The 25,741-nt window shown below is 38.8% G+C and overlaps 1 pseudogene; it reads left to right on the top strand.

Moving 5' to 3' along the window:
• Positions 1 to 22,327: 22,327 nt before the first annotated feature.
• Eci2-ps1 (enoyl-CoA delta isomerase 2, pseudogene 1) lies at positions 22,328 to 24,287 on the top strand (annotated as a pseudogene).
• The last annotated feature ends 1,454 nt before the right edge of the window (positions 24,288 to 25,741 follow it).

Raw genomic sequence — 25,741 nt, forward strand, 5'->3', positions numbered from 1 at the left:
AAAAGCATCTTTGTGTGTTTAAGCACAAAGCACACAGCCGAGTGAGTCTTGACCTTGGCAGAATCCCAAGCAGGCAGTTTAAGTGCACAGTTTGCCTAGTTCAGAGAGGACTCTTAGACTCAGTTGAGAAGTATTATAGCAACAGTTTTCTCTGATAGGAGCCAGATGTCTCCTTGCTGCTGTGATTCTTTTCTTTGTATCTATAAAATATCATGTAAAAGCAGAACAACCAAACCTCTGCAATCTTACATTGCAATAGCCCTTTCTTAGTTCCGTGTGTGACTATGAGTTCTAGAACCTAGCACTCCAGTCACATAGCAATTCCTTCTCCTCTGGGCACACAGACAGAAGCCTTTACCAGTTGTCTACAGGGAACCTTTTGTTGTGAGTACAATTCACCTGGGTTATCATGCTTGACTCTCCCAAGCAAGGCCCTTTTTTCCACTATAAGCAGTGCTGTATTCTCTAAGGATATGCTTTTATGGCTGCATCATTTGGTTCTCTCTCATCTGATAAGTTCTAAAGTTCATCTATTATATTTTTGGAATGAAACATATTGCCTGGAAAATCTTTTACAGAAAGAACATGCAAACAAACATGTGTTCAATATCCCACCAGTGTGTTTTTGAGTTAAACTGACTTAACTAGTAGATCTTCAGCGATAGTTCTTTTTCTGCCAACTGCATTGTAGATATAATTGAATAAGTGGCTGGAGGATACTACTGATAACTCATGTGAACCAAAGCATTTATAGTACTGCAGTGGTCACTGCCAGATATAATTTCTTTGGACCTAAGATTCTGGAGAAAACAAAACCATAACTATAAACAACATGAATGTTCAAGACATGTAAAAAGAGAGCTATTTTATGGAGATGGATCAGTGATTAAAGTACATGCTGTACAAGAGTGAGGACTTGAGTGTGAATTCTCAAAATGCACACAGTGATATCCCTTCTGTAGCCCTAACACTCCTATAAGGAGTAGGACAAGAGAATTCCAGAAGCTTGTGGGTCTGAAACACACGGCAAAAATCAGTCGGCCAACCAATACATCCTCAAGTCAGTCAAATGACCAGCAGACAAAACCAATAGGAGACTTTTTCTTAAATATGGTAGAAAATAAGGATGTCCTCTGACTTCCATGCAAGCAGTATGACATTCCACACTTGGAATCATGACACATGAATGAGCACCTTTATGCATATTTAATATGCATATTTATATACATACTGTGTGCACACACAAAGATAAAAAGGAGACTTGGCTGCTTTTGTGTTCCAAATAACAGCAGAGACTACTTATCAGTTCACAATGAAATCTATAAACACCTATGTATTATCAAGTTTTGTGGCTACTGTTTTCTAAATTGTGATGGTTTTGTTCCCTCAAAGTTTAGTGTCCTTGATTTAGTAAAAACAATGCTTGCAGCAAAACCAAGAGTTGTCTGTTAGGTTGTTGACTCCATGGACCCTGAGATAACCATGGAGGCTGGGAAGAATTTGGCGAGGATGCTTTGAACTCATGACTTTCCTTACTAGGACTGTTTGGAAATTGGTATATTAAGAAAAAATATTAGATTATCTACAATCAATTTGTCATTTCTCTTAATACTTTTCTAGCTTAATGTACTATTTTGAAATTTGGTGCCACTCATGTTTTAGTAAACAAACTGCTATAGAGATTGACGGCTTTCATATTTACCTTCACTAGTCCTCATTTGTATGTTTATAATTTCAGGGGGAACAGAGTTGAAGCAAAGGAAAAGATATCCAGGGCCAATTTTACTACTTTATTTTTAAACTATATATTCTTTTTTGGCTATAACATAATTGGATTCTATGTATGTTTTGACATTATTAGTACAAATAACATTCTATTCTTTGCTATCCATATCTTTAATTTTTTTAAAGCCAGTTAGGAATAGTAGCACATGCCTTTAATCCATTCCAGCACTCAGGAGACAGAGACAGCAGAACTCTGCATCTGTGAGTTACAGGCCAGCCTGGTTTACAGTATGAGTTACAAGACAGTCAGAACTACAAAAGAGACCATGTCTGGACAAAGATTTGTTTTCTAGAAGCCTATGGTTTTAGCAAACATTAAAACATAAATATTACTATGTAAACTAGTTATGTACTGATTAGTTTAAGGAGCAAATATCCATTGCTATCTTTTTTCTTCCCAAACTATTTACTTCAAGTTGGCTTGCCCAGTAGGTAGAGATGACTACACAAGTTCAATCTCTGAACCTCATGTAGTAGAAGGAAATAACTGACTTCTTTAAGTTGTCTTCTGACCACCACATGCATGCAGCTGCACATGTTATCTCCCTCTAATAACCACAAGAAAACCACACAGCAACCATAACCACCACCATCACCAACACCACAATAACAACGAACTTTATGTAATGTATTGGGATTGAATATAATAATATATCTGAAACCACTGTGCAAACTCGAAGTGTTTGGTAATAATAGTTTTGAACAATTACATAGGAATTTGCAAGTGGATGCACTCATGCTCCTGAAAATATTACTCATTATACATTTTCTTTACTGGGAAAATAAAAAGATATAACTAATGGCAAAGCATAAAGGAGGTAAAATAAAAGGATTGAATTTCTTGGGCAACTGCAGAGCTACAGGGTTAGAAACATTTTTGTTCTTTTTTTTTCAGTCATAAATCTCATCAATTATACCAGAGGCTAAGTATTGTCAGACCTGGGATCTGACTGGGACCAGATCAAAACTGGGAAGTGGGTAAAATTTGTCTTCAAGTATCTTTCCTTGATCTAATACCCTAGTAAATTTACCTCTGGGGAACTTTTTGTCCTCCAAAGAGAAATATTAGATTTTTTTCTTATTTGTTAGTTGTGGTCAATAGAAATTGGCACTGTTTGGCTGAAAAAATAATATGAGAAGTTATGGTGTGATATTAATCAGAGCAGAGAGGAATACAAAGAAGAGCAGGGACACTTAGAAGAGGCAAGAACAATATTTTTTTTCATTTTTTATTAGTTATTTTATTTATTGACATTTTAAATGTTATACTTCTTTCTAGTTTCCCCTCCACAAACACCCTATACCCGTCCTCCCTTCCTCTGCCTCTTTGAAGGTGCTTTCCCACCCACCCACCCAGTCCTGCCTCAGCACCCTAGCATTGCTCTACCGTGGATCATCAAGCCTCCATAGAGCTTCCCAGTGATGCCCAATAAGGCAATCCTCTGTTACATATCCAGCTGGAGCTATGGGTCTGATGATATGTACTCTGGTTGGTGGTTTAGTCCCTGGGAGCTTTGGGGTGTCTGGTTCATTGATATTGTTGTTCATACTATAGAGTTGCAAGCATCGTCAGCTCTTTCAGTCCTTCCTCTAACTCCGCCAGTGGGGTCACCCTGCTCTGTCTGATGGTTGGCTGAATACATCCACATCTGTACTGGTCAGGCTCTTGCTGGGCCTTTCAGAGGACAGCTATACCAGGATCCTGTCAACAAGCACTTCTTGGCATCAGCAATAGTGTCTGGGTTTGGTGTCTACAGATGGGATGGATCCCTAGGTGGGGCAGTCTCTGGACTGGGCCTTTCATTCAGTCTCTGCTCAACTCTTTGGTCCTGTACTTCCTTTTGACAGGAGGAATTCTGGATTAATATTTTTGAGGTGAGTGGGTGGTCCCATCTCTCAACTGGGGCCATGACTATCTACTGGATATGGTCTCTATAGTTTCTCTCTCCCCTTTGTTGGGTATTTCCGCTTATCCCTGTTGTGTCCTGGGAACATCTTGGGTCCCTGACAGCTGGAACTTTCTAGTTTCTACCTCCTAGATCCCCCTCCTCCACTGCAACTCTCCTCATGAAAAATTCCTGACTCTCTGTCTCCCCATCTCTTCCCTTATCTGAACTGCCCCCCTTTCCTTCTCCATACCCCCTCTCTCCCATATTCCCCTCTCCTACTACATCCTGAGATTATTTTCTTACCACTTTTTTTAGGACTGTAGCACCAACACTTTGGTGTTGGCTTCTTCTTGAATTTCATATGGTCTATAAGTTGCTTTGTGGATATCCTGACATACTTTTTGGTTAATATCCACTTATCAGTGTTTTTTGTGTGACTGGGTTACCTCACTCAGGATGATACTTTTTAGTTCCATCCATTTGCCTGTCAATTTCATGAAGTCATTGTTTTTAATAGCCGAGTAGTGTAAATGTACATTGTGTAAATGTACAACATTTTCTGTATCCATTGCTCTGTTGAGGGACATCTGGGTTCTTTCCAGCTTCTGACTATCACAAATAAGGCTGCTATGAACATAGTGGAACATGTGTCCTTGTTATATTTTGGAGAATCTTTTGGGAATATGCCCAGGAGTGGTATAGCTGGGTCCTCAGGTAGTACTATGTCCAATTTTCTGTGGAGCCTCCAGACTGATTTCCAGAGTGGTTGAACCAGCTTGCAATCGCACCAACAATGGAGGAGTGTTCCTCTTTCTCTACATCTTCACCAATATCTACTGTCACCTGATTTTTTGATCTTGGCCATTCTGCCTGGTATGAGGTGGAATCTCAGGATCAGTTTATTAAAATTTCCCTGATGACTAAGTATATTGAACATTTCTTTAGGTGCTTCTTGCCCATTTGGTGTTTCTTATTTGAGGATTCTCTATTTAGCTCTGTGCCCCATTTTTAATAGGGTTATTAGGTTCTCTGGAGTCTAACTTCTTGAGTTCTTTTAATATTTTGAATGTTAGCCCTCTATTGAATGTAGGGTTGATAAAGATACTGTCCCAGTCTGTGGGTTGCTGTTTTGTCTTCTTTACAGTGTCCTTTGCCTTACAGAAGCTTTTCAACTTTATGAGGTCTCATTTGTCAATTGTTGATGTTAGAGCACAAACCATTGGTGCTCTGTTCATGAAATTTTCTCCTGTGGCAATGTGTTTGAAGATCTTTCCGACTTTCTCTTCTATTAGATTCGTCAAATCTGGTAGGTGTTTGATCTACTGGACTTGAGCTTTGTACAAGGAGATAAGACTTATGCTCTAAGATCAGGAATCCACAAATGGGATCTCATAAAACTACAATGCTTCTGTAAGGCAAGGGGCACTGTTGTTAGGACAAAACAGCAACCAACAGATTGGGAAAAGATCTTTACCAATTCTACAACTGATAGAGGGCTTATATCCAAACTATAAAAAGAACTCACGAAGTTAGATTGCAGGGAGACAAATAACCCTATTAAAATGGGGTTCAGAGCTAAACAAAGAATTCACAGCTGAAAAATATTGAATGGCTAAGAAGCACCTAAAGAAATGTTCAATATCCTTAATCATAAGGGAAATGCAAATCAAAACAACCCTGAGATTCTACCTCACACCAGTCAGAATGGCTAAGATCAAAAACTCAGGCGACAGCAGATGCTGGTGAGGATGTGGAGAAAGAGGAACACTCCTCCATTGTTGGTGGGATTGCAGACTGGTACAACCATTCTGGAAATCAGTCTGGAGGCTCCTCAGAAAATTAGACATTGTACTACCTGAGGACCCATCTATACCTCTCTTGGGCATATACCCAAAAGATGCCCCAACATATAACAAAGACACATGTTCCACTATGTTCATAGCAGCCTTGTTTATAATAACCAGAAGCTGGAAAGAACCCAGATGCCCTTCAACAGAGGAATGTGTTTCAACAGAAAAAGTGTGTAGCAGTGGAAAGCTACTCAGCTATCAAAAACAATGACTTTATGAAATTCATAGGCAAATGGATGGAACTGGAAAATATCATCCTGAGTGAGGTAACCCAATCATAGAGAAACACACATGGTATGCACTCATTGATAAGTGGATATTAGCCCAAATGCTTGAATTACCCTAAATGCACAGAACACATGAAACTCAAGAAGGATGACCAAAATGTGGATGCTTCACTCCTTCTATTAAAGGGGAACAAGAATACCCTTAGGAGGAGATAGGGAGGCAAAGTTTAGAACAGAGACTGAAGAAACACCTATTCAGAGCCTATCCATATGTGGCCTATACATATACAGCCACCAAACTAGATAAGATGGGTGAAGCAAAGAAGGGCAGGCTGACAGGAAACGGGTGTAGATCTCTCCTGAGTGACACAGCCAGAATAAGGCAAATACATAGGTGAACGCCATCATTAAACCACTGAACTAAGATTGGGACCCCCGTTGAAGGAATCAGAGAAAGGACTGAAATAGCTTGAAGGGGCTTGAGACCCCATATGAACAACAATGCCAACCAACCAGAACTTCCAGGGACTAAGCCACTACCCAAAGAGTACATGGACTGACCCTGGGCTCCAACTGCACATGTAGCAATGAAAAGCCTAATAAGGGCACCAGTGGAAGGGGAAACTCTTGGTCCTGCCAAGGCTGGACCCTCAGTGAACAGGATTCTTGGTGGGAAGGTGGTAATGGGGGGGAGGATGGGGAGGGGAACATCCATATAGAAGGGGAGTGGGAGGGGTTAGGGCTATGTTGTCCTCGAAAGCGGGAAAGGGAATAATATTTGAAATGTAAATAAGAAATACCCAATTTAATAAAGATGGGGGGAATAAAAGAATGGGTCAGTTTGCATTTCTACATGCTGACCAACAGTTGAAGCAGCACTATTGTTGAAAATGCTCTTTTTTCCCACTGAATGTATTTTGCTCCTTTGTCAAAGATCAAGTGACCATAGGTATATGGGTTCATTTCTGGGTCTTTAATTCTAGTCTGCTGATCTACCTTCCTATCTCTGTACCACTACTGTGCAGTTTTTCTCCTCATTGCTCTGTGATACAGCTTGAGGTTAGGGATGGTGATTCCTCCAGAAGTTCTTTCATTGTTCAGAATGTTTTTACCATTCTGTGTATAACATACCTGTGTATCTGGTTATATTTTACTTTTACTATATTTTATATTTTTAAGATAAGTTTGAGATTTATAAAAAAATGCAAGAAATAGCACTGGAAATTCTGATGCACCTTGCACACAGGAACCACTATGGCCAACTTCCAATGACAGAATAGCAAATGAAAAATATGTATAAATTATTCAGAGCAAATTCATAATTCATTCAGATTTTCTTAAAGTTTTTCTTCTAGGATTTAGTCCAGGGTACCACATTACATTTTAGTTTTATGTTCCCTTTTTCTCTTCTTGGCAATGAATTTTGTCAAATGTTCCTTGTTCTTTGTGATCATGAAACACTGAGGATTTTTGGCTCATTACGTTGTGGGACTTCTCAATATTAGAGTTCATGTGATGCGCTTTTATCCTGAACACTCATAAGTATGTTTTCTATTTTACTATGTGTGTGTGCTTCTGAGTACCATGTTGATTGTGTTACTGTGGCATGCGTGTCTCCCATAACTCATGTGTAGTGTTCAGGGGACAGCTTGTGAGAATTAGTTCTCCCTTTTACCATGTGAGTCCTGGGGATCAAATTATAGTTAGGTTAAATGCTTAAGGAAGTTTGACAAGACCCAGTATGGCTGTCTGAAGACTGGGGAAACAGGAAAACTAGTGGTATAGGTCAATCTAAATCCAAGGATATTTTATAATCCAGAGTCTTGATGACTATACTTGTGTTCTAACTCCAGAAAATGAGCAATGCTCATTGCCCCTCCCTTTTTGTTTTCTTCATATCATCTGTAGTCCAACGATTTTAAAATCAATCTCAGTGGAAGAGTCTTACAGAAATCCCATCCAAGAAATGTTTCCCTAGCTATTTGGCTATTTCTTAGTCCAATTCATTGACACTATTAGCATGAGATTTGCAACTATTTTCAATATGTATCATCTTCTGTTTTCCATGCATATTATATACAATTTATCTATATTACATATAATTCTTTACAGACATTACACTCCAACCACAGTGTTACTAGACTCTTCCTAGCCCCCAACCATAACACCCTTTGCTTCAGATCCCCTGTTTAAATGGAAAAATGAGCAGGTGTCCTAGGGATATCAACTGAATTACAATAAGCTCAGGCACAAATCTTTATGTGAAGGCTGAATAATGAAACCCAGTAGAGGGAAAGGGGTTTCAACCAAGAGCAGTCAGGTACAGAGACACCTCACACCCTTTGTTAGGAGTCCCACAAGAATACTAAATTATACAACCATACCATAAATTCAGAAAACCTAGTTTAGACTCATACAGGATCTGTGATTTTTCACTTCAGTGTCTCTGAGTCCATATGAGCCATACTCAGTTGATTCTGTGGGTCATGTTTTATAGTGTACTTGACTACTTTCGTTCAAAATATCATGTCGTTCAAAATAGCATTCCTCTGTGGAGGTTCCCTAGCTTTGCCACATTGTTTGGCTTGTTTCTCTTCCTCCCTGTCCTCCCAGATATTCCAACCCCACACCCATCTACAATAACTGAGAGTTTTGTTGGTATAGTAGCCTTGGCTGACATTTGTGTTCTCTTAGGGTCTGCATGACCTTTGTCCAGTCTCTTCCAGCTTTTAGTGTCTCTGTTGAGAAGTCTGGTGTAATTCTGATAGGTCTGCCTTTATATGTCACTTGACCTCTTTTCCTTACCACTTTCAATATTCTGTCTTTGTTCTATGCATTTGGTGTTTTAATCCCTCCAAATCATAGCAATTCCTCTCTTCCTATCCCTAGTCTGTGCAAATCTCAAGATCCCACTTCAGTCTATGTGTCCAGCCATTGACCATTGGTTCTATATAGATTGATCAAAAACCAGTTGGCGACAAGGCCCTTCAGTGTTTGGACATGCAGATTCCTGATTTGGGGGGCCAGATTAATTCAAGGCATTAGAAGCAATCCCCAACATGGTCCATTGCATGCAGAATCATTTCTTCTCCATCTGATAGAACAGCTCCCTGTATTAGCAATGGGGAGGATTGTGAAAAGCTCCTTGGGAAGTGGCTAAGGTTAAAGCTATAACCAGTCTGAATGCATAGTTAGATACATTTACTAGTCAAGACAAGATATGCTTTTTGTCATCCATGTGTAGTTGACCATCATGAAATACTTAGCTTTTTTTATAAGAATGTTTCATGCCCTGAACTCAGTTTCTTTTGCTGTCAAGGTACACATAGCAGCTAAGAATTCCTTAGACACTGATATCCTTTTCAAATTCTGAAAATTGCATGGTAACATATTGACTGTGTTATTATATTTAACACATCACCGTAACTTGTAATCAACTTACTGTTGGGTTTGAAATGTCTGCTGTTATGTGTTAGTTTTCTGCCTGTATTTCTACTTGTACATCATGTGCATACAATACTTCTAGATACTAAAAGAGGGCAACATGGAACTGAAGTTCATGGATGGTTCTGAGCAGATATATGTGTGTTGGGAACCAAAGCTCTTTCCTCTACAAGAGCTGATGTGCTGTTGATTCCTGAGCCATCGCTTCTGACTCTCCACTGTCCCATTTTAAGGAGGCTAAAATTTTCGATTATATATGGTATGTGCAGCTAACTTAATTGTACTTGCACTTATTTTTCACCTTAAAATTTATTTCATTTCTTTCTCTTCTAATTTTTCGGTTAATTTAGTTTTCTGTGATTTGAAGCTTTTCAATTAGTTTTCCTACTTTCTCTTTGTTAGTATGCTCACCAGAATTCATTCGCTGATCAGTAGTTATATCAGCAGTTAAATAAACTTGTCTTATTAATCTCTAGTATATACTTCAAGTACTTACTCTCTGAAAAAAATCTTTAAAAATAGTTAAATCTCTTAGCTTTTGCATTATTGTTTCCACTGGTCACAATCTTTGTCTTCATTACCACCGTCATCATTACTTCAATAAATATACAGTAGCATAGATTTAGTGATCAATTTACTTCCGTTATGGATTTTTTCTTTACTATATTATCATGTGCGGTTGCTAATCTTGGTTGGTAGCTATAAACTCCCAGGAAAAAGAAACTTCAGTTAAAGAGCTGTCTTTAACATACTGGCCTGTGGGAATGTCTGTGGGGCATTGTCGTGATTGATGATAAATGTGGAACTACTCACTGTGAGTGTTACATCTCTAGACAGCTGGGCCTGGACTATATAAAAAAGCCTGCTGAGCAAGCCAGAGTGAGCCAGCAATTTCGCTCTGAACACTGCCCCATGGTTCCTCCCTCACTTTCTGCTTCCAGGCTTATATATAAAGAAACCTAAAATGTTCACAGTCCAATTATTTATTACAGTAAAGATGTTACTTCTCTTAAAACATAAATAGAAATTCTCTGTAATTCTTAACAGAATACAAAATACTATTTTTAATACAGACAAAGTATGTCTAAAATTACCATATAAAAATTACCTCAATTTGATTAAAAAGAAAATCTAGATTAAAAAATCAAAACGAAATAAAAAGGATAAAGTTTGGTAGAATTAACATTTAATTGAGAGTGATACATGGTATGTAAATTATCTTATTTCTGTTGTGATAAACATGATCAAAAGCAACTGTGAAGATTTGAATATGCTTGTACCATAGTGAGTGGCACTCTTAGGAGGTGTGGCTTTATTGGAGGAAGTGTAATCTTGTTAGAGGAAGTGTGTCACTATGGGGGCATGCCAGGTCCAGCATGGCTGCATAAGGGAAGGTGCGACATAGATCTTGCCCCTGGAGCACCAACAGGCCATTGATCCCATGACCACCACATGTACTGACGGTTGCTGTTGCCCCAAAGTTAATCTTCTATCCTTACTACTCTGCTTTCGATCTTTCTTTCTGGGAAATATACTTCCCCCATTACTCAGAGCTAATCATGCCATAGTAAATGAAAGAGACGCAGTTTTCAGGAATGAGGAATAGAGATGGTCATGAGGTTGTGGAGGACGAGGAACAGGCCCTCCACTTGGCCTTCAGGGCCATGAGAAAAGATCTAGACAATACAATCATGAGGGCCATAAAAAGCTTAGATGGTCCTTTTTGTAAATGGTTCAATGCCATACTTGGCCTTGAATTTGGAATCATGAGGAAGAACATGTACACTCTGGGCTAATGACTGCTGCATTCAATAGGATAAATTAACTGACATTAAGGATAAAGTATTAGAGTGGCTCAGAAAGGGTGTGGCGAGAAATATAGAAATTTATATATGATTTAGGAATAAAATAGTATTAGAAGGAGAGTACATCAGGTTATGGAGTTGCTAGGATAAGGAAATGAAGATTAAAGAATTAAAAGATGATGTAGAAACATATAAAAGTTAGTCCTCTGTTTCTCTAGCTGACTGAAAAATTGCAGATACCAATGCCTGGAAAGATATAAGAGAGAGAGCTAACTGTTTTACTCACATAAATTTAAAGCTTTGTAAGGAACTATTTTAATTTTAGTAGTTTGTCATTTTTCTAATTTTACACGAAGCAGTTACTAAAGACCACTGTCTGCTGTACCAGAAGACTAGAAGAGCTGTGGCCAGCTACCTATAAAGAACGGGCTGTGGAAACTCATAAGTAAATGTGTTTTTGCTTTGTGCTTGGTTCTGCTCTTAAGGAAATGGGGGCCTGGGATTGTTGATCTGGGACTTATAGAGTTTATGTAAACTTAAGAATTTTTGATAATTATTAACAATGCTCAAAGCCTTGACGATAGAGCTTTAGTAAACACCAGACTGTGTTCAGGCTCTCTCTGATGATTATGAGGATTAAGATGAAGTATAAAGAATAAAGGATCATCAGGGAACAGAGAGAGTACTTGCACTGGCAGCTTGCATCTACTACTGACTCTCAGTCATTATTGAATCACCGCCACTCCCATTCTCACCTTTCTCAGGATCCTTGTCACAATGAGGCAAGGACCTTGGCAGATATATATATATATATATATATATATATATATATATATATATATATATATGCATATATATATATATGCATGCTCAAGTGCGGTCAGGACACAAAAATCCAGACCTTCCTCCTGGCTACCTATGGAAGATAGTCTCCTTCTGACTGACATCAGATCAAGATGTAGAAGTTTCAGCTCCTTCTTTAGCATCATATCTGCCTGAAAGCTGCCATACTTCTTGCTGTGATGATAATGGACTGAGTCTCTGAAAGTACAAGCTAGCTCCAATTAAAGGTATTCTTTTAAAGAATTGCTGTTGTCATGTTATTTCTTCACAGCCATGAAATCCTATATGAGACAGAAGCCTAAAGGAGAAAGGCATATATATATATATATATATATATATATATATATATATATATATATATATACTGAAGTTTACAATTCATTAACAAGGGAAGTTAAGGTAAGAGCTCAAGGCAGAGACCTAGAGACAACTGAAACAAAAACAGAAATGCAGAAGTCAAAGGTTAAAATGACCTTAAACAGCTGTTTGATTTCTTAAAAATAATATTTTATTATATATTTGAGAATTTTTCATTTTTTAGAATATGTTTTATCAACTTCAACCTTTTCTTATCTCCTGTCAGATCCACCCTCAAATCTTTACCAACTCAATTCTCTCCTTAACTTTGTTCTCTCTCTCTCTCTCTCTCTCTCTCTCTCTCTCTCTCTCTCTCTCTCTCTCTGATATTCATTAAGTCTAGTTGTTTCTGGCCCACTACTATTGGACTGCCCTGGAGTGTGGTCAATGCACCAGAGGTCATACCACTGCCCTGGAGTGTGGTCAATGCACCAGAGGTCATACCACAAGAACCTTGACCAACAGTTATCAAATACTAGAAGCTCCTCACTTAAGGGTGCAAGTATGTGATTACTTCCCATCCCCTATGCTGTGAAGGGTAGAGGAATGAAGTGGGTCTGATACCTAACAGGAAAAGTCCTTTTAAATGTTGTATGGTAACCTACTCTAGAAGGTTCTTAAAAGATAGACATAATATAAATATTCATATATAGATACGTATATACAAAACGTGTTTTAATTGAGTTACATTCAATGGGACACAACACTTCCAACTGAATACCACAAATTGCAAAGCTAAGCCTCAGTAGTAGGAATGAGTTGTTTCTTTTGATGTTGTTAGTCAATGAGATCTCTGTGGCTCATAAACATTGTCAGCTGCTATAGTGTTCTCAGTTGGTCTTTGGAACTTCATAGTGAGACACTACAGTAGAAGATACCATGGAGTTGAATCGTAAACACCGAGATATCAAGTTCTGATCTAGAAGGTTAATCTCCACAGCCTTTCTTTCATGGTGCTAAGGGTTACTGGGGCAAAGGGATTGTTGCGCATCTCCTCTTACCCTGAACCTCGTAAGCCAGAATACCCTCTGCCTAGCAAGACATGCTCACTGATACAATGACGGCACATTTAGAGTTACCATGTCTTGATGAATTGAAGAGTTAGGCTCTTTTGTTCATATGCTTGTTCCTTCTTTAAACACCTCTGCTATTACTATAAACCATCATCTGTTATTTTGATTAACATTTTATGATATATTTTTCATTTTCCATTCTTTTCTGTCTGACTTACCTATATCATTTATATTGAAATTGAATTATCTCCAGCAAAGGTTGGCTAGGCCGTTTAAAACTCATCAATTTTGCAAATCTCTATTAATGGTATGTGTGCGCTGAAACTCACATACCTCTTTTTATGTCTCGATTTCCATCTGCCATGTGGTTATTGTTCTTCTGCTCTTTTCGTTAAATCCAGGAACACCTGTGTGGAGAAATTTTGTTCTTGCTGTCCCTCTTTTGAAGGTGAAAGGCATCTTGGGTCTTAGGTTTATGTCTGACCAAGCTTCATGTTGGAGCTTCGTTCCTCTGTGGCCTGTTCACAGATACTGTAGGACATCATGATCTGAATTACCCCCAGCAACAGAACTAGCTGTAAAGCTTGCTTATGCTCATAAAGCCTTAATGCTATTTCTCATTCTAATGCATTCCCTCATGGGGGAGTAGAGATTATTAAATATATAAAATTTAAGAAATTTTGGCATCCACCTTGGGACTCCAAAATGTATTGCATGAATCATACTCCCTTTTTAAACAATTATATGAAGTAGACATCAATACCTGTTCCTTAAGGAAGAGAAAGCAGATTTGCCACCTTTAGTGAAGTGCACCCTGAGGATTCAGAGGCATTTGATAACAGACAATCTGTCAGGAAGAAAGCAGTAAGTATTCAGAAGGTTGAAAACCATAAAAAATAGATATTTTAGACGGCCCTGGCATTGGTCATTTAAACTTGTCAGAATAAGGGCTAGGAGACTGAGATTTCTAGTTTCCAATTAAGCTTGTGCACCTGGAATGAATGTGTTCATCAATCATCTAACCCATGTTTATATTTTTCAGCTTATTTTAACAAAGCTGCAGCAGAATTTCGAGCTGCACAGAATGCCATTTTCTTAGCTTAGAGGAAGTAGTACTAACATATAGTCAAAAATCAGAGACCAGAATCCAGAGGGTATGGAATCCATTATAAATCAGTGAGAAAAATTTAAATATAGTAGATAGATAAGGGAGAGGATGGAAAAATAAAGAAATGATTGTTAACATTCCTAGAACGAAGAAGTATTATTTAAAATAATAAAAACATTGTACACTAATCATTTAAATATTATTTTATTCTTAATTTAAACATGATGACATATTTTCCTTCCCTACATTACAACATATATTCTCTACAGGTTCTTCTCAAATTCCTAACCTTTTTAAAAATGATTACTGTTACATGCACACAAGTACAAATGTATCAGTTGTCTTAGTAACTGTTCTAGTGCTGTGAAGAAACACCATAACCAAGGTAACACTTACAAAAGAAAACATTGAACTGGGCACTTGCCTATAGTTTCAGAGGGTTAATCCATTATCACCATAGCAGGGGGAACATAGCAGAGAGAGAGAGAGAGAGAGAGAGAGAGAGAGAGAGAGAGAGAGAGAGAGAGAGAGAGAGAGAGAGACTGGACCGGGTGAAAACCTCAAAGCACACCCCAGTGAAATACTTCCTCCAACAAAGAAATACAACTATAACAATATTGCACCTTCTAATTATTTTAATCCTTCTCAGTGCTGCTCCTGGACAACAAAGCATTCAAATATATGAGCCTATGCAAAGGGGCATTCTTATTCAAACTAAACAACACTCACTGAGACACCCCCAAATCTCTCTCCATCTATCTATCTATCTATCTATCTATCTATCTATCTATCTATCTATCTATCTATCTATCTATCATCTCTCTCTATCTGTCTATCATCTATCTATTATCTATCTATCTGTCTACCTATCATCTATCTATCTATCTATCTATTTATCTATCTATCTATCTATCTATCTATCTATCTATCTATCTATCTATCTATCTATCTATAACTTGGGGAGTCTTGTTAGTGCTGCTTGCCTGTATGCTTTGAAAGATGACCCCTTGGTGTTGGATAAGCAGTTAGGATACTCACGACTTTGTAAGAGTATTTTTCCCTTTCTCAGCAGTTATTAGTTGCCTGTAGTTCTTCATCTGGGGATGGAGCCTTGCAAGATTTCTCCCATCCATATGGCATTTCAAATGATGTTTTCTGCTCAGGTTTGCTTTAGGCGATTATACTGCTGAGTTTTCATGGGGGCATCTACTCTGTTTATCTAGAAGATAATCTTGAAGCCACCTTCCCGGTCCTCTCTACTCACACTTCCCACCCTCTCTTCTGTTATGTTCCCTGAGAGTTATCTGTAGGGCTTATGCTATAGATGCAGCACCTGGAACTGGGCAGTCTACAGCCATAGTCACTTGATCTCATTTTTAACCAGTTGTGACTTTCTATAATGGTCTCTTGTCTGCTACAAGAAGGGTCTTCTTGATGGGTATAAGGATCAGTTTGTATTGGATTTGTATTGGATTAAGAGAATTGCAGCCATAGGTTCTCTTCCACAGCCCATGACCTCACCATACTTGAACAGTTGTCTAGGTTTATAGTTTCTGACATGGGATCCTGCCTGAAGTCTAATTAGACAGCTGTTGGAGAAGATACACAACTTGCGAACTTTTCTGCTTCTCTGAAGGCATGCTATCCATGTCACTTGTGAAAATTGGGGAGTATCTTTATCACATTAGTAATTGCTCTCTGACTGCATTAAAGATTTTTTTCCTGTGGCACCACATAAAATTGGAAGCACAGAATATTTTCATGTTATATTAATGTTCAGAGGCCTTATGAAAACAAGCTAAATGCCAGTAAGAACATTGGATTTACAGGATTTGCAGACATGGTATAAAAAACTAGCATAGACAAGTGCCTGTGCAGTTTTTGGAAGCAGCCATTTCTAGATATTTTAACCTTTAAGAAATTTATTCTTTGTGAAATTCATTTTTTTTGTAAATAAAATGCTTCTAAACGAGGACAATTTTGGTAGAGACTTTGAGAGGAATATATAAGGTTGTAAATGAATGGTTTTAGCATTAGGATTGGCCAACAGTAAGAGATGAAGGGACATTAATTCTGTTTTCTGATTATCTGAGAACAATCCCATTGCAGATCCCCAGCATTCATGTACAATACTAGGGCAGCAGCAGTACGTTCCTCTATTCCCTGGGCTGAAAGACAAACAGAAGGACCCTTTACTGGACAATCAGTATAGCTGAATAGGTAAGGTCCAGGTCCAGTGAGAAATGGGATCTCAACACACATGGTGGAAAATGATTTAAGAGGACACATGGTCTCAATCCCTGGCCTCCACATGTGTGTGCACACAAGAGTAAAGGACAAACACAAATACATAAAAGAGACATTTAATACTTACACAGAAACTTCATGTTGAAAATCCTGCTTGATACACTGTTATTAAAATCCATTCCTATGGAATAAAGTGAAATATTGTTTATTGTTGGCCTGAACTCTTGATATAGTAAGCAGTTTCTTTCAAAATGCCCTGTTTATTTCTGACTGGTTCTCTTTTGTATCAAGCTCTCATATATGGTAGAAGTCACAATATATTTAGATCTCATATAGTCTACTTAACTGCTGTCTCTAACTTTCTTTTGTTGGCTTTTGCTTCAAATTTTGTTGTTAATATTTTTTTTTGTATTTTGTATAACCTTTGTCCAGGTATTTCCCTCGGAAGCCCATGGCACATACCTTCTAATAAAGATGCTCCCACTCAAAGCCACATAAAGTACTGGTTAAACAGTTTGGAATAAGCTAATCTTGGCTCTGACGTTTAGTAGCCCATGGTCTAAAAGCTATATCTAATGTCTCTAGTTTGTAGTTTTGGGGAAATCAGCCTGCTTTCAACTTAAGGTTGTTTTAAGGATAAAATGAGATAACACATAAAGTGCTTGTCATAATATAAGTAAGCTACAGGGAAAGTGTTCATCAGATGGCTTTTATTTATCATGAAGTTGCAAAAGCAACTTTTTTTCTCAGAAAACTGAAAGTGGAACAAATTCTAGAGTTAATTTTTTTCAGATTATGGCTTTAAAAAATGCTTTTATTTCTGTGGCCCTGGAAGTGGAGGAGAGAACTACCTGTTGGAGTGCATATCTATTTTACCCTGCGTTTTCCAGCCTAGAAGGGACTTTAAATTGCTCTCCAGGTAATTCCCAGTCCCCAGAAGTCTACTTTACTCCATTTCTATGGGGTACTTATCCCCAAAGTATTGCAGAAAGCTTCCCTGTCACCAAGCCCAAATCCACCTCCAATAGGAAGAGGCTGTTGTTGATGCGTAGTCCTTTTGGAAGCGTCTTTGTCACAGATCTGACTCAACACTTATTTCTAGCAGAACGAGTTGTTCAGGCAGGAAATCTATTTCCACAGCTCAAGTGGAAGCTTTATTTAAGGAGTGCAATTGGCATAAATCACGCAAGAGAATGTGGTGAAAGTGCACAGCTGTCGATTTCAAATTTAACACGATTCGAGTAGGAAAAAGCAGTTGGAAAAGTTTCTTTTATTTCTGGACTGATGGGTAGCCACAGGGCACATCATAGTGTTTCTTCTGACCCCTACACTCCCGAGGACATGAGAGAAGAAGTTTTGCGGCTTTCCAACAGATAAGCAACAACCAAGACATGAAAATTCGTGGTGTTTCTTGGCTTTGGATTTTGGAATTTGGCTGTGGAAGATTTCCAAGCAAAGTGTGGGTGTTGCTGCATATTCGACATGATAATGTAAAATGAATGCTTATCTGAATGGATTTTAAACTTGCCGAGATTAAGGTACTAGAACTGTGGCTCTGTACTCGGGGTCATGGCCCAGGGCAGTGACCATCTCATTAGGTATTTATTGTTATTCAGGTCTTTCCCTCTATCTCATTCTTTTGTCCTGTAACTGTTCATTCATCTTTTTTAAATCCATTCTTTCTTTCGCCCATCTTCTATTTCACCTGTTCCTGTTTATTCTACAGTCTTAACCTCTAGGCTTTATCCTCATGTTTTCTGAAACCCCTTTCTTCTCATAATTATACTTCCCTATTTTTCAGCTGCCTCTTCTATAGCTACTTCAAAACATTTCCCACTCAGTTCTTCTTGTCATCAAATAAATGAAGGTTAGGAATGATGCCTGACTGGACCAGTCCAGATAGATACTTTATGAATTATTCCTGGGTCTGTGATACTGGTGACTGGTTCCTAACCTGGAATTCTATTTATCTCTGACTTCACATTACTCCCATCTTAGAAAACTTGCAACCTGAAGGGTGTCCTTTTGTAACAGTGGATACACCTCCCACATAAATATAGTGTGTGTCCCATATTCTAGCTTCTTATAAAAAATGGCATACCCGTTTGTAGATGTTAGAAACACTTACTCATAAATACTCTGAGTACATATACAATAGACCCTGTGACAATTGAACACACTATTAGAGGTTATATACTTTCATATCCTGAGAAAATACAAATGGCTATCTATACCCTCTGAAGATTTGTATTAATGTTGTGGGAGGTGATTTCAGAAAATATTTCTTATCGGGATATAACACAGAGCCAGATAATCACTAGGCTTTCCTTTTAGTATATTACAGCCTAGAAGTGGGCTGAGTTGGATGAGAGAGCACTAAGTTGGGCAAAGGTACTGAGGGCAGAGAGATTTACCTGAGCTCAGAGAATTCCAGATAATGGAAGCCATGAATTACATATAATAACACAAAACAAACCCAGAGGAATCCACTACGTTGTTTGATATCAGATTTCCAAGAGGAGCTCAATCAATATCTTTCTCCTCATGTTCTTTCAAGGTCAAGACAGAAGATAAATTAGTAAGTCTTGATGAAAGGGCTTTTAGTGTTTATTGTGATAAACAAAGTTGTAAACTTCTGTTGGATTTGTAGGATTCTGTGTGAGCTTATCCACAGTAAAAGCCAAAGTACTTAATGACAACCTAAGACATCTTACACCTAACCCTCCTTCCCCCGTAAATCACTTGCCTCCTGGTTTTACTTCTTCCTCTTCCTCTTCCTCTTCCTCTTCCTCTTCCTCTTCCTCTTCCTCTTCCTCTTCCTCTTCCTCTTCCTCTTCTTCTTCTTCTTCTTCTTCTTCTTCTTCTTCTTCTTCTTCTTCTTCTTCTTCTTCTTCTTCTTCTCCTTCTCCTTCTCCTTCTCCTTCTCCTTCTCCTCCTCCTTCTTCTTCTTCTTCTCTTCTTCTCCTCCTCCTCCTTCTTCTTCTTCTCTTCTTCTTCTTCTTCTTCTTCTTCTCTTCTTCTTCTTCTTCTTCTTCTTCTTCTTCTTCTTCTTCTTCTTCTTCTTCTTCTTCTTCTTCTTCCTCTTCTTCTTCTTCTTCTTCTTCTTCTTCTTCTTCTTCTTCTTCTTCTTCTTCTTCTTCTTCTTCTTCTTCTTCTTCTTCTTCTTCTTCTACTCCTCCTCCTCCTCCTCCTCCCCCTCCTCCCCCTCCTCCTCCTCCTCCTCCTCCTCCTCCCCCTCCTCCCCCTCCTCCTCCTCCTCCTCCTCCTCCTCCTCCTCCTCCTCCTCCTCCTCCTTCTTCTTCTTCTTCTTCTTCTTCTTCTTCTTCTTCTTCTTCTTCTTCTTCTTCTTCTTCTTCTTCTGTTTTTTCCCCTGCCTCTGTACCTGCTCCCATTTTTTCAGTAGACTGGACATAAAGATAGTTTCTACTGGAGCTTCCACATGTTCTGCCAAGAATGCCACCCTCTTTTCTTTTTTCCAAAAGATGAATGAGAAACTTTTCCACACACAGAGACTGCCCTGGTTGACTCTCTAAACATTGTACTCTTCTTACTTTGAAAGGAAAAAGTTTAAAATTGCCCCCTAGACAAAAGTTGAAGCCAAAAACGGGCCCCAGAACTGCCTGTTCCAGAAACTAGCTGATCACAGAAAGAGTAATTACACCAGCTGATTCAGCCACTTTGTTCCAGGAACTAGCTAACCATAACAGCAGCTGACCATAATAGCAGCTGACCATAATTGCAAGAACTGGTTAACCATAAAGTTAGGTTAAAATCTTAAAGAACAATCATGAGGAACAGGAGGTTCTTCCTTGTGATTCGGTAACAATCATGAGAAGCAGGAGGTTCTTCCTTGTGATTCAGTAACAATCATGAGAAGCAGGAGGTTCTTCCTTGTGATTCGGTATGGATTTTCCTTTAAATACCCCTTCTTCCAACCATTCAAGGTCGAACTCCTCTACCCCTGCATGGGATATGAGTCTTGACGCCAGTGCACTCGTTTCTGTCGTCCCTATCAATAAACCTCTTATTGATTGTTATCAAGATTGCTCTCTCGTGAGTTCTTGGGAGATCGCGTCATCCCGAGACTTGAGTGAGGGTCTCCCCGCTCCGGGGGTCGTTTACTTTACCACCCTCCATGCTTTGTCCTTTGTAATTCTGTACTTGCTGCATGTGTTCTAATATTCACTACCTGGGAATTCCCACCCATTATCGCCCATCATCATCACCCCACAGTAGTTTCTAAGTTCTGCTATTTCTAAGTTGAAGCCCTTGTAGACTGGCAGGCTTTTTCATTTTAAATCGGTCCTGATCCTTAGACTGTGTAGTTATTTTAATTTTACCTATTGTTTATATATCTTGTCTCTCCATTAAACATGTATTTGGTGTGTATGATTTTTTCTGATTATGTTTTATATGTTTCAAATATTTGGAATAGTAAAGAAGTTAATGACTGAGGCAGTGTGGTTGTAAATTAAAGAGAGTATTTGTTTGACAGGCCTCCCACATTTACTGGATTAGCATGAAAACATATTTTAGAAAGAGTAACTTGACCTCTCCTTTAGCTAGTAGAAGTTAATGAAGGCTGAGAAATTAGAAAAGCCAAAATATTTTGGTATTTGAGAGGTAGAAATTAGAAATCACTGCATTGCACTGTGGTTCCTGCAGGTGCAAGCTTGAGGAATAGCCAGAGATAAGAAGGTTTTGTAACCAGAAAGCCAATGTGTGGCAACAGTCTGTCTCCTTTGAGAAAATTTTACCACTTAGTTCTAAGTTTAATTTCTTAAAATGTAAAAAAGCTCAGAACAAGTAGATAAAATCAGAAAGAAGCCACTCTTCTCACTTGTTCTTTGTTTTCAAAAGAAAAGGTATATACGCACATGTGGTCATATACATACACGAATATATAAATAAGGAACACATCTGAATATGTACATTACATATGGTTTCTTATATATGGATGTATATAGATTGCATAGGTTTTAAACATTTCCAGTGCGCAATTTGTAACATTAAGTAAGGACATATTGTATAATAATTGTCATTGTCTGCACAATAATTACCACTATCTGTCCCTAGAACTATTTTTTCTTCCTCAACAAAAATCTGTGCACATATCAAGCAATAGTTCTCCATTTGCTTGCATCTTAAATCCTGACAAGTCTTCTATTGTTGTCTCTCCAAATTTACCAATCTTAGGACGGGTACTATACAGCGAATGCCTTTTCTTTAGCATAGTATCTTCAAGATTCATCCAAATCTTAACATGTACCAGACTCTTTCATTGTAAATTTCCATCACACTTTGTTCACCAGCTCATCTATTGGTAAGTACAGATTTGTGCTACCTCAAAGCGATGGGTAAGCAATGATGCTATGAGTTTGATTTTGCAAGTGCCTTCTCCAGACTATGCTCACAACTATGGGCTTATACTCGTAAGTAGAATCTTCAGCTCATATGATAATTTCATCAAGTACTGTGTAGTATTTGTCATAGTAGCTGGATAATTGTACATTTTCAACAGTAATGCAAGTTAAAATTTTTGTAGTTACACCAACACTTCCTCTACAATAGCTTTCCTAGTAGTACTTCTGATTTACATTTATCTAATGACCGCTGCTATTGAATATCTTTTCATGTGTTGATGGTCATTTGTATATCATAATATCATTAAAAGGATGTGTGCTCACCCTTCCCGGTCTTGCTACACAGTTTCAGCGGGGCCTAAGCCTCTGGGCTCACTTTGGCCTCAGCATCTAGCTATGGTGGCAGTGACCTGGAGTTGGGCATGGTGTTGGTGTGTAAGTCTCCTGCAGGTTACCAGTGGCTAAATTGCACCTAGGCAGACCACTAATGAGAGAAAGTCAGCAGGACTTTAAAAATGCAATGAACCAAATGAAAATCTTGAAGGAGGACCCAGGAAATGAAGTAAAGCTAAGACTCTGTACTGTGTAAGCAGGCTACAGGAGGATCCTGTAATATGCCTAAACCTGGTGTGTTTGACTTTGTCAATAAAGCCAAGTGGGATGCATGGAATGCCCCGGGCACCCTACAAAAGGAAACTTCCAGGCAGAACTATGTGGATGTCATATCCAGTTTGAGCCCCTCATCTGAAGCCTCTAGCTAGGGAAAGCATGGAGCTGATGAGAAAGCCCAGGAGTCTAAATCATCCTGGGAACTTCTGAAGATGGCATAACGAAGCTCATGTTCAATCGGCCCACCAAAATGAACCTCATAACCTTCTAGATGTATCAGGATATTATACTCCCACTTAAAAATGCCAACACAAATAACACAGTCATTGTGGGACCGTGAAAGGTATCGTGATTCCTGGCTGAGCTAAGACCAGAAGCCTAGAGACCCAGAAGGGATGTTAGGAGCTTTGCCTGCTCCTAGGCACCAGGCCCCTGTCACTAGCTCCCCATAGATAGATTTGTGGCCACCAGTTATGTAAGGGTAACACACCAAGCCCTCCACATGTAGAGGACCTGACCTATGGTTACATAGGCTCAAGACATCTCCATTTTAATGGGGTACTTAAACACCTGGAGGGCTTAGCCAATAAGCTTTCCTTCCCAGACATTCTTCCCTGCAAAAGTATTTAACCTCATGCCCACAGTGAGAAGTAGAGTAAAATTTAACTCATCCACTTTCCACCATGACAATAAATGCTGTAAAACCATGGACTGCCTCTTTTCTTTGAGATCTGCTGTGGGGAGTCATGGAGAAGTCCTATGGGAACTGCTGTCTAGTTTCCAGTAGAAGGCCTCTCTGCTCTCAGCCACACCCATAAAGCCAAGCTCAAGCCATCAAGCTAAGGACTCCCCTCCAATGGGATCAGCTGAAGTCCCCACTCCCCTACTGGGCCAAATTCAGCCATGGGCACAGCTCTCCCGCAACTTCCAGGGGCACCTGTTTGTTCAAGAGCCTGGGAACTCTATGGACCCAGCCTCTTCGCAGGCCCAGGGATCCCCGAGCCAGCTCTGGCTGTCCCCCACATCAGACTGTGTTTCACCACCCCTAGAGCAGTATCTCAGGGCTTCACTATGGCCCAACACCTGCCCTGTGACTGCATGGGGTAAGTGCAGTCAACTCCCATATCCTGCCTCCCTGAGTGGCTCTGCCCTATCCTGTTGGGGAGCAAACAGGAGACCCACAACCCTACAAGTCATAGCTGTTTTCACAGCTAGGTTTCACACAGCAGTGGGAGTGATTTGACTAACTTCACTAGTGCCACTGGGGGAATAGAGGAGGCAGTTAATGAGGGTGTGTGGAACCGAGAGAATTTGTAAACAGTTTTATAGACTTTCCCAAGCCTCTTGTTGCAGTAGTAAAAGACCCAGCTGTGGGAATATCTGTCACTACTCTGAGACTATTCGATACTGTCTATGCATTGGACAGGACAACGTTTCATACTCCGTTCAGCCACCTTGGCCAGAGCCCGGAGGCATGCTCCTCTTACTTGTTTCCGAATATGATGGACTCAGCAAAGGCAACTGAGATGCTTCTCTTTGGGAAGAGGGTCACAGAAAGAGAGGCTTGGGCTCAATGCCTTGTCACTGAAGTTTTCCCTGAAAGCACTTTTGAAACAGAAGTCTGGACAAGGCTGAAAGCATATGCGAAGCTCCTGTCAAACGCCAGGAGAATTTCCAAAGGGTTAATCAGAAAAATTGAAAAAGAAAATCTCCATACAATAACGCTGAAGAATGCACTACTCTCTGAGCAAGGTGGCTGTCAGAGGAACGCATAAACGCGATCTTGAGCTTTGTATCCAGAAAACCAAAGCTGGGAAGACCACTGCAACAGTTAGACTTCCCGCAGGAGAGAGGGGCTGTGAGTTGCAGTTTCAAGGACTTGAAAGACACATACTTCCAGGTGCCTTTTCCTTGATTAACTTAGCAATTATGATGAGAATGCTTCACAGCACTGAGAAATAAAACTTTTCATAAATCAAAAAAAAAAAGAATATGTGCTTAAGTTGTTCATTCATTATTGGTTTGTTATTGTGTGTATTTGTTGATTTGTTGTTGTTTCATTATTGGTTTGTTGTTGTGTGTATTTTAAAACACATGACTCAGATGTGTTTGTTTCTGATCCTAAGAGTTTTCAGTCTACTGGTTGTGAGAATCCTTTGATCTACAGAAGGCTTTATTTTGTTCCAGTCCAGTTTACATTTATTTCTTTTATTGTCCATGCTTTTTGTGTAGCTCTAATCACTGTCAAGTTTGATGTCATGAAAGTATTTATCTATTATTCCCTTTAAGGATTTTATTGCTTAAGGGTTTTCCTGGTCTTTTTACCTAAGGTTTTTTTTTTAATTTTTATTATTTTTATTTTATATACATTGGCATTTTGCCCATACATTTGTCTGTGTAAAAGTGTTGGATCTGCTGCAACTAGGATTATAAACAGTTGTGAGCTGTCATGTGGGTACTGGCAATTGATCTCTGCTACTCTTGAAGAACAGCCAGTGCTCTTATCTACTTAAGTTTGTAAGCTATTATGAATTGGTATTTTATTGTGTAATGAAATATTCCAAGTTGATTCTTTTGTTGTGAATAAACAGTTTTGAAGCCTATCTGTTCTCCATGTAATAGTTTTTTGGAACTTTACTGAGAAGCATTTGATCATATATGTATGTAGATATATTTCTGGGATCTCTATTTGATTCCTTTGGTTTAAATGTTATTGCCACATTGTTTTAATTTTTGTAGCTTTGCTGGTAGTTTTAGAACCAGGAATTTCTAACTCTTCAGCTTAATCTTTATTAATATTATTGTCTGTCTATGTTACTTATGATTTCCATGAATTTTAGAATACAAAATTACTTACTCTATTTCTTTTTAAAATTGCTATTTATTAATTTATAGAAACTTGAATAATTTCTGTCTATTTTGAATCTTTCAACGTTGTAGAACTTTATTTTGTTCTTTGGTCCTAAGGTTTTTTCACATGTTGTTTGTTTTTGTTTGTTTTCTTAAGGTCAGGCTTCAGAGCAGCTCCAATCAATGTTCCTGGCTCAAGCTTCCTAAGCCTTGGACCAAAGTCATAAAACCACCATGCTTATCTGATATGTATTCTAATATATATCTCTAGAGGCTTCTTATATTGTTTTATAAGTAATTTCCTGTTTAATGACATAATAGGAAGAAGTATTTCACTCTATTTTCCACCAG

This window comes from Rattus norvegicus, chromosome 16 (assembly GCF_021556685.1).
Source record: "Rattus norvegicus strain SHRSP/BbbUtx chromosome 16, alternate assembly SHRSP_T2T, whole genome shotgun sequence".
Classification (NCBI taxonomy): Eukaryota; Metazoa; Chordata; class Mammalia; order Rodentia; family Muridae; genus Rattus; species Rattus norvegicus.